This window comes from Somniosus microcephalus, chromosome 29, assembly GCF_052327205.1.
Source record: "Somniosus microcephalus isolate GS21.2 chromosome 29, FLI_Smic_1.0, whole genome shotgun sequence".
Classification (NCBI taxonomy): Eukaryota; Metazoa; Chordata; class Chondrichthyes; order Squaliformes; family Somniosidae; genus Somniosus; species Somniosus microcephalus.
This window is the reverse complement of record NC_141015.1, coordinates 8,694,525-8,704,460: the sequence shown is the minus strand read 5'-3', so window position 1 is coordinate 8,704,460 and position 9,936 is coordinate 8,694,525.

The window sequence follows — 9,936 nt, the reverse complement described above, 5'->3', positions numbered from 1 at the left end:
GCTTGAAGGCCAGTGTCGGGTTCATCGGGTTCCAGTATCACCGGATCGGAGGTAGATATGGGTATCTCTACTTCATCGTTAGATGTATAGCGTGGTGGTGTAGGTTGTCCCTTTTCGGATGACTTGATGATTTGGTCAGCATGGCGCCTTATTATGCTTTCTCCGATGTTCACGGTATACATCAGTGGTCCTAGTCGTGTGCAGATAGTTCCAGGCTGCCATTTCTCGGTACGGTAGTCCCGGGCCAAAACCGGTTGGCCTATCTGGAAGGCCCTAGTTGGCCTTTCATTCATGCCCTGAAACTGCTGGTTCTCCACGTCCCTTCGGATGTTGGGCTTGACCAAATCCAGCCGGCATCTTAGGTTTCTATTGTAGAACATCATGGCGGGAGTTTGGTTTGTAACCATATGTGTTGCATTCCTATATGCAAATAAGAAGTTATCCACCTTGTGCTGAAGTTTTATGTCTTCATTACCCATGGCCTTTATGGCCTTCTTAAAGGTCTGGACAAACCTTTCAGCCAATCCATTGGTGGCGGGATGGTATGGGGCGGACGTGTAGTGCTTTACCCCATTGTTCTTTAAGAACTTTCTGAATTCTTCAGACACAAATTGCGGTCCATTATCAGAACATATCTGTTCCGGCAGCCCATTCCTGGCAAATATGGTCCTTAATACTGTGATGGTTTTTTCCGTGGTGGTGGAGGACATCTTTATTACCTCCGGCCACTTGGAGTGTGCATCAACTGCAATTAAGAACATTGAGTCCATAAATGGACCAGCAAAGTCGATGTGCACCCTTTGCCAGGGAGATGAGGGCCACTCCCATGGATGTAGAGGGGCCTGTGGCGGAGCATTTTGGATCTTCTGGCATCCTAGGCAGCTCTTGGTCATGTCTTCGATGTCTCCATCGATACCTGGCCACCATATAAACGCCCTAGCTAGGTTCTTCATTTTCACTCCACCCAGATGCCCCTCGTGAAGCTCCTTTAGCACTTTATCCTGGAGTTTGGGTGGAATCACCACTCTGGATCCACACATCAAGGTTCCTCGGCACACTGACAGCTGTTCTCTTCTTTGCGAGAATGCTGGCAACAGTGGTTCGCCATGTGCTGGCCATCCCTTCATTGTTAAATCGTAGACCCGTGAGAGAGTAGGGTCATTTCTTGTCTCCCTTTCAATGGCAGAATTTGTCACCGGTAGACATTCCACTATGGTAGAGTGGAATATCTCTACTGGGTCTACTGTAGGTGCCTCTTCTATCGTTGGCAACGGCAGGCGCGATAAACCGTCAGCATTGCCATGCTGTTTTGACCCTTTGTATTCAATGTTGTATTGGTGTGCCCCTAGAAAAAGGGACCACCTCTGTAGTCTTTGTGCCGTCATAATGGGGACACCTTTCTTAGGGTTGAATATGGAGATGAGGGGTTGATGGTCAGTCAGTAAGGTAAATTTTTGTCCATGTAGGTAATGGTTGAATTTCTTCACTCCCCATACCAGGCTGAGTGCTTCCCTGTCTATCTGGGAATAGTTACGCTCAGCTGAGTTCAATGAGCGTGACGCAAAAGCTATCGGCCGTTCCGAGCCATCAGGGAATCTATGGGACAATACCGCTCCTATGCCGTAAGGGGATGCATCGCACGCCAGTCTGATTGGTAGTGATGGGTTGTAATGAGCCAAAACTTTCTCGGATGTGATTAAGTCTTTACATTTATGGAAGGCACGTTTACAGTCTTCGTTCCATTTCCAAATCACTCCTGTGTGTAGAAGATCATTAAGAGGGTGTAGAATAGTTGATAAGTTCGGTAAAAATTTATGATAGTAATTTATTAATCCCAGGAATGACCTCAATTGTGAAACATTTTCAGGTGCTGGGGCTTTTATAACTGCTTCAATTTTTTCAGGTGACTTATGCAACCCTTCCTTATTAATTATGTGGCCACAATATGATATCTGATTTTGGAAAAATTCGCACTTGGGGCAATTTGCTCGTAGGCCCCGTTCTTTCAGCCTAGTGAGCACCTGCTCCAAATTGGCAAGGTGCTCGTTGTCGTTTTCTCCTGTTATAAGGATGTCGTCTAGGTAGCACTGAGTCCCCGGAATCCCTTGCAGGACTTGCTCCATAGCTCTTTGCCAGATAGTTGGAGCTGATGCTACTCCAAAAACCAGTCGATTGTACTGGTACAGGCCTTTGTGTGTGTTTATTGTGAGATACTTTTTAGAGGTCTCCTCAACCTCCATCTGTAGATATGCCTGTGCCAAGTCAATTTTTGTGAAACGTTTTCCTCCAGATAGTGAGGCGAAAATATCTTCTATCCTTGGAAGAGGATACTGTACCGTGTGAAGGACCGGGTTTACAGTCACCTTAAAGTCCCCACAGATGCGAATTTTTCTCTGTTCCTCAGAGTTATTTTTCAATGCTTTTTTCATGACTGGAACGATGGGTGTTGCCCATTCGCTCCAATCTATTTTGGATAATACGCCTGCCTTTTCCAAATTCTCCAGCTCTGCCTTGACTGCCGGACGTATTGCGTATGGCACCGGTCTTGCCTTAAAAATTTTTGGAATTGCTGCATCTTTCACTTTTATTGAGGCGGTGATGCCTTTCAAGGTTCCTAGTTTCTCTTGAAACACTTCTTTGGCGTTGGCCAAGATGTCTTTTAATCGTTCAGGTATGATGTCATCATTGTTTTTTTCCTTACTGGTCACCGTCAGTGCCTGAATGGAGTGCCAGTCTAAACGTATCTTCCTTATCCATTCACGTCCCAACAACGGTGGACCACCATCTTGTAGAATGTATAAATACAACTTTTGTATTTCTTTGCCGTTGTATACCACAGGCACCTTTATTTTTCCTTTGGGGTATACTTTCTGCCCCGTATATGTTTTTAAGATAATGGATGTGTCTTTTAGAGGTATATGCGAAAATAGCCTCTCGTAATCTCGTCGATTTATTACGGTTAGAGCTGATCCTGTATCTAGCTCCATTTTAACTGGGGACCCTGCTATTATGAGGGTAACCCAAATGGTCTGGTAATCTTCATTGGCCATTACATTATGTAATTTGAGAGAGCTTAGTCTCTTGTTCCCGGAGTTGCTATCGCTCTTCTGGTCTTTGGAGCTACTGTCCGTCATCATTTGTACCTTTCTGTGCTTTTCCTTATTGATTCTTTTCCCGTTAGTGGATTTTTTATTTTCAGATCGGCATACACGTGGAATGTGTCCCATCTTTCCACATCGCCTGCATGCTTTTTCTTTGAACCAGCAATCCCTCTGGTCATGGTTGGATCTGCCGCAGCGATAACATCTCTTGAAACCCCGTGTCATTTCATGGGTGCCGAAGTCCTGTGGTCTTTGCTGTATCTTTGCCGCTCCTATTGCACTGAAAGCCTTGTCCAGTGTTAAATCTTTTCCAGAAGATACCTTTTTTTGTGTTTCTACACTTAGGGGATCGCAGATGAATTTGTCTTGCAGAGAATCTGCCAGTCCTGCCTCGAATTGGCAGTGTAGGGTATCAACAATCTCCTCAAAATTCTTGTCCATCGGTTCGGCTGGAGTGATTAAGTTGCGTAACAGCTTGTATGTTTCTGCGCCCATTAGATCCAGAAGCACTGAAGCTTTTTTTTCATCTTCTATTCCATTTGCGGTGCAAAACACCTCCACTCTTTCTACATATGTGGTCCAATCCTCTATCTTGTTATCAAAAACATCAATATTGCCAAAGTTAGGCTCTGTTTCGTTATCAAAAGCATCAATATTGCCAGACTTAGGCATTTCAAAAAAAAGATATGGCGCTTCCCGCGCTTTTTTTTTTCTGTAGCAACGATATGGCGCTTCCCACGCTTTCCCGCCGCTGCTACCGATAACCACGCTGTTTTACTGTGGTTTCCGTTTATTCACTGTTGGAGATTCGTTCCCGACGGAGGTCTAACCGCTGACCTGCTTGCCGCGCCAGCCGTCTCCCGAGTGCACCCTCCCAGTCCGTTATTGCTTGCCTCCGATTTCGTTGCCTGTCTCAGCTGTAGAGCCCGCCGCTGGAGCCCCAGCCTGACGCCCAGGAAGGATTAGTGCAGTACCTGCCACCAGCTTGGCCAGCTGGTAAAACCACAGTTTCTATTACTTCCTTGAGTCTTCTGGACGCTGGAGGAATCAATGTCCTTGAGGTGCTGCCGAATTGCAGGTAAGTCCGTTTCCACTTCGTCGCCACTGTAGTGTCCGTGTGTAGATAAAGGCACTGAAGACAGGAGTTGGTTCATAGGTATTTACTAAGCAAGTCTGGGGGGGGGGGTTCTAAAGGATATACACAATACACAGGCTTATATAGCCCAAGTGGCAATTACCGGCATTACGCACACCTGGGGCTCTTAAAGGCACATACACCACAATTGCTCTTAAAGGCACATACACCACACTACGCCCACTAGTGTTTTTTTCCCCTTATTATTCCTTACCTCCACCCAAACTGTTTCATTATCCTGATCTTTTGACCCAATATCATTTCTCTGTATTACAGTGATTCCTTCCTTTATTAACATAGCCACCCCACCTCCCCTTCCTTCCTGCCTGTCCTTCCTGATCGTTAAATAACCTGGTATGTTTAATTCCCAGGCATTGTCACCCTGCAGCCATGTTTCTGTAATGGCCACAAGATCATACCCATCTGTAGATATTTGTGCCATTAACTCGTCTATTTTGTTACGAATGCTACGTGCATTCAGATAGAGAACTTTCAAAGATGTTTTGTGACACTTAGTTCCTGCTTTTGCCCTTTTTATTACTTTACCTTTTACTCCATACCTTCTGCCCCTTCCTGACACGCTCTGGTTTTTAATTTCCCCACTGCTACCTAAGTCTATGACCTTCTCTGTTGTCATTTTTATTATTTGCTCTCTAGGAACCTCCCCCCCACTAGTTAGTTTAAAGCCCGCTCTACAGCCCTAGTTATATGATCCGCCAGGACTCTAGTCCCAGCACTGGCCAAGTGAAGCCCATCCCAACGGAACAGCTCCCTCCTGCCCCAGTACTGGTGCCAGTGTCCCAGGAAGCAAAACCCATTTCTCCCACACCAGTCTTTGAGCCACGCATTTAACTCTCTAATTTTATTTGTCCTAGCCAAATTCGCTCGTGGCTCAGGTAATAATCCAGAGATTAGTACCCTTGTGGATCTGCTTTTTAATTTGGCCCCTAGCTGCTCAAACTCCCTCAGCAGAACCTCCTTCCTTGTCCTATCTATGTCGTTGGTACCAACATGGACCACGACAGCTGGATCCTCCCCCTCCCACTCCAAGTTTCTCTCCAGTCCAGAGGAGATGTCCTTAACCCTGGCACCGGGCAGGCAACACAGCCTTCGGGATTCTCGCTCTCGGCTGCAAAGAACTCTATCTATCCCCCTAACGATACTATCCCCTACCACTACAACATTTCTTTTAACTCCCCCCACTTCAATGGCCCCCCGCTCCACGGTGCTGTGGCCAGGTTGCTCATCCTCCCCGCAGTCCCCGTTCCCATCCTCACAGGGAGTAAGAGCCTCGAACCTGTTGGACAAGTGCAAGGGCTGCGGCTCCCTACCTCCTGGATCCCCGTACCTGCCTCACTTCTAGTCACACCATCCTGACCCTGGCCACGGACTACATCTGAATTAATTAATCTAATTGGTGTGAATACCTCGTGATACACAGAGTCCAGGTAACTCTCCCCCTCCCTGATGTGTCTCAGTGTTTGAAGCTCGGACTCCAGCTCTTCAACACGGAGCCGGAATTCCTCGAGCAGCCAACACTTACTGCAAATGTGATCACCATGATCATCAATGGTGTCCACCAGCTCCCACATATTGCAGCAGCAACACATCACCTGATCTCCCATTCTATGTAATTAATTAAATTTATTAATATTATTCTTAAATACCCTCTGCCCCAATTCTAAATGGTGAATATCACACCTTAGAAACTATAAACCAAAGAGATTTAAGCTTAAAAAGGGAGAAATACTTATCAACCAATCACTTACCCGCTTTCTGGTGACGTCACACTTGGATTACTTTTTACCTCTCTCCTTCCCTCCGAGTTCCCAGACTGGAGATTGGTACGCCTTACCTGGTCTCTGGGACCTTTTATAGCCGCGCTCTGCCGCTCGAGATTCCCGCCGACGCTGTGAGGCCTTACCTGGTCTCTGGGACCTTTTATCGCCCCGCTCTGCCGCTCGAGATTCCCGCCGACGCTGTGAGGCCTTACCTGGTCTCTGGGACTTTTATCGCCCCGCTCTGCTGCTCAAGATTCCCGCCGATGCCATCAAGGGAAATTAGGGATAGCATAAGATCCAAGGAGAGGACATATACATTTGCCAGAAAAAGCAGTAAACCTGAAGATTGGGAGCAGTTTAGGATTCAGCAAAGGAGGACAAAAGGATTAATTAAGAGGGGGAAAATAGAGTATGAGAGTAAGCTTGCAGGGAACATAAAAACTGACTGTTAAAGCTTCTATAGATATGTGAAGAGAAAAAGATTGGTGAAGTCAAGCGTAGGTCCCTTGCAGTCAGAATCAGGGGAATTTATAATGGGGAACAAAGAAATGGCAGAACAATTAAATACATACTTTGGTTCTGTCTTCACAAAGGAGGACACAAATAACCTCCCAGAGATGTCGGGGAACATAGGGTCTAATGAGAGGGAGGAACTGAATGAAATCAGAATTTGTAGGGAAATGGTGTTAGGGAAATTGACAGGATTGAAGGCCGATAAATTCCCAGGGCCTGATAATCTACATCCTAGGGTACTTAAGGAAGTGGCCCTAGAAATAGTAGATGCATTGCTGGTCATCTTCCAAAATTCTATAGACTCTGGAACAGTTCCCATGGATTGGAGGGTAGCTAATGTTACCCCACTATTCAAAAAAGGTGGTAGAGAGAAAACGGCTAATTATAGACCGGTAAGCCTGACATCGCTAGTGGGGAAAATGCTAGAGTCCATTATAAAAGATGTAATAGCAGAGCACTTGGAAAACAGTGACAGGATCGGACAAAGTCAACATAGATTTCCAAAAGGTAAATCGTGCTTGACAAATCTACTGGAATCTTTTGAGGATGTAACTAGTAGAATAGATAAGGGAGAACCAGTGGATGTGGTGTATTTGGACTTTCAGAAGGCTTTCGATAAGGTCCCGCATAAGAGATTAGCGTGTAAAGTTAAGGCACATGGGATTGGGGGCAAGGTACTGACGTGGATAGAGAACTGGTTGGCAAACAGGAAGCAAAGAGTTGGAATAAACGGGTCTTTTTCCGAGTGGCAGGCAGTGACTAGTGGGGTACTGCAGGGATCGGTCCTAGGACCCCAGCTATTCACAATATATATTAATGATCTAGACGAGGGAACTAGATGTAATATCTCCAAGTTTTCAGATGACACAAAGCTGGGTGGGCGAGTGTGCTGTGAGGAGGATGCGGAGAAACTCCAGTATGATTTGGACAGGTTGGGTGATTGGGCAGATGCGTGGCAGATGCAATATAATGTGGATAAATGCGAGGTTATCCACTTTGGTGGCAAAAACAGGAAGGCGACGATGAAAGAACGGCGATATATTTCCAAGTCAGGATGGTGGGTAGGGCAGATGACCAAAAGCTTGGTCAAAGAGGTAAGTTTTAAGGAGGGTCCTGAAGGAGGAGAGGGAGCAAGGCGGAGAGGTTTAGGGAGGAAATTCCAGAGCTTAGGGCCACGGCAGCTGAAGGCACGGCCACCAGTGGTAGAGTCATAGAGTAATACAGCACGGATAGAGGCCCTTCGGCCCATCGTGTCCGCGCCGGCCATCCAGCCCTGTCTAATCTAATCCCATATTCCAGCATTTGGTCCGTAGCCTTGTATGCTATGGCATTTCAAGTGCTCATCCAAATGCTTCTTAAATGTTGTGAGGGTTCCTGCCTCCACAACCCTTTCAGGCAGTGAGTTCCAGACTCCAACCACCCTCTGGGTGAAAAAGTTCTTTCTCAAATCCCCTCTAAACCTCCCGCCCTTTACCTTGAATCTATGCCCCCTAGTTATTGACCCCTCTACTAAGGGAAAAAGCTCCTCAGCATCCATCCTATCTATGCCCCTCATAATTTTGTACACCTCAATCATGTCCCCCCTCAGCCTCCTCTGCTCCAAGGAAAACAAACCCAATCTGCCCAGTCTCTCTTCATAGCTGAAGCGCTCCAGCCCTGGTAACATCCTGGTGAACCTCCTCTGCACCCTCTCCAACGCGATCACATCCTTCCTGTAGTGTGGCGACCAGAACTGCACACAGTATTCCAGCTGTGGCCTAACCAGTGTTTTATACAGCTCCATCATAACCTCCTTGCTCTTATATTCAATGCCTCGGCTAATGAAGGCAAGTATCCCATATGCCTTTTTTACCGCCTTATCCACCTGTTCCGCCGCCTTCAGGGACCTATGTACTTGCACACCCAGATCCCTCTGACCCTCCGTCTTGCCTAGGGTCTTACCATTCATTGTGTATTCCCTTGCCTTGTTAGTCCCCCCAAAGTGCATCACCTCGCACTTTTCCGGGTTAAATTCCATTTGCCACTGTTCCGCCCATCTGACCAACCCATCTATATCGTCCTGCAGACTGAGGCTACCCTCCTCGCTATTTACCACCCTACCAATTTTTGTATCATCCGCGAACTTACTGATCATACCTTTTACATTCATATCCAAGTCATTAATGTAGACCACAAACAGCAAGGGACCCAGCACCGATCCCTGTGGTACCCCACTGGCCACAGGCTTCCAGTCACAAAAACAACCTTCGACCATCACCCTCTGCCTTCTGCCACTAAGCCAGTTTTGTATCCAATGTGCCAAGGCACCCTGGATTCCATGGGCTCTTACCTTCTTGACCAGTCTCCTGTGCGGGACTTTATCGAAGGCCTTACTGAAATCCATGTATACCACATCCACTGCGTTACCCTCATCCACACACCTAGTCACCCCCTCAAAAAATTCAATCAAATTAGTCAGACATGATCTTCCCTTGACAAAGCCATGTTGACTATCCCTGATTAATCCTTGCCTCTCCAAGTGGAGACAAATTTTGTCCCTCAGAATTTTTTCCAATAATTTTCCTACCACTGATGTTAGGCTCACTGGCCTGTAGTTCCCCGGTTTTTCCCTACTTCCCTTCTTGAATAATGGTACTACATTAGCGGTTCTCCAGTCCTCTGGCACATCCCCTGTGGCCAGAGAGGTCCTGAATATATGTGTTAGAGCCCCCGCAATCTCTTCCTTTGCCTCACACAGCAGCCTGGGATACATTTCATCCGGGCCTGGGGATTTATCCATTTTTAGGCCAGCTAAAACTGCCAATACCTCCTCCCTCTCGATGTTAATATGTTCGAGCATATCACAGTCCCCCTGCCCTATTTCTATGTCTACATCGTCCTTCTCCATAGTGAAAACAGATGCAAAAAATTCATTCAGAACCCCTCCTACATCTTCCGGCTCCACACACAGATTGCCACTTTTGTCCCTAATGGGCCCTATTTTTTCCCTAGTTATCCTCTTACCCTTAATATACTGGAAATCAGGAATGTGAAAGAGGGCAGAATTGGAAAAGCACAGAGATCTCAGAGGGTTGTAGGGCACCGGTGGAGGTTACAGAGATAGGAAGGGGGCGAGGCCATGGAGGGATTTGAAAACAAGGATGAGAATTTTAAAATCACAGCGTTGCTTAACCAGGAGCCAATGTAGGTCAGCGAGCACAGGGGTGATGGGTGAACGTGACTTTGGACATGGGCAGCCGAGTTTCGGATGAGCTGTAGTGTATGTGGCCTCTAGTACAAGGGTACCACCCTTTGAGGCAATGCCTAGCTGACCAATGGGGCTACCAGAGCAGCTTTTCTACACACCCATGGCAGGAATACAGAAAGAAATAGTGAGCACAGAACCACTGCATCTGATCAACTCCTC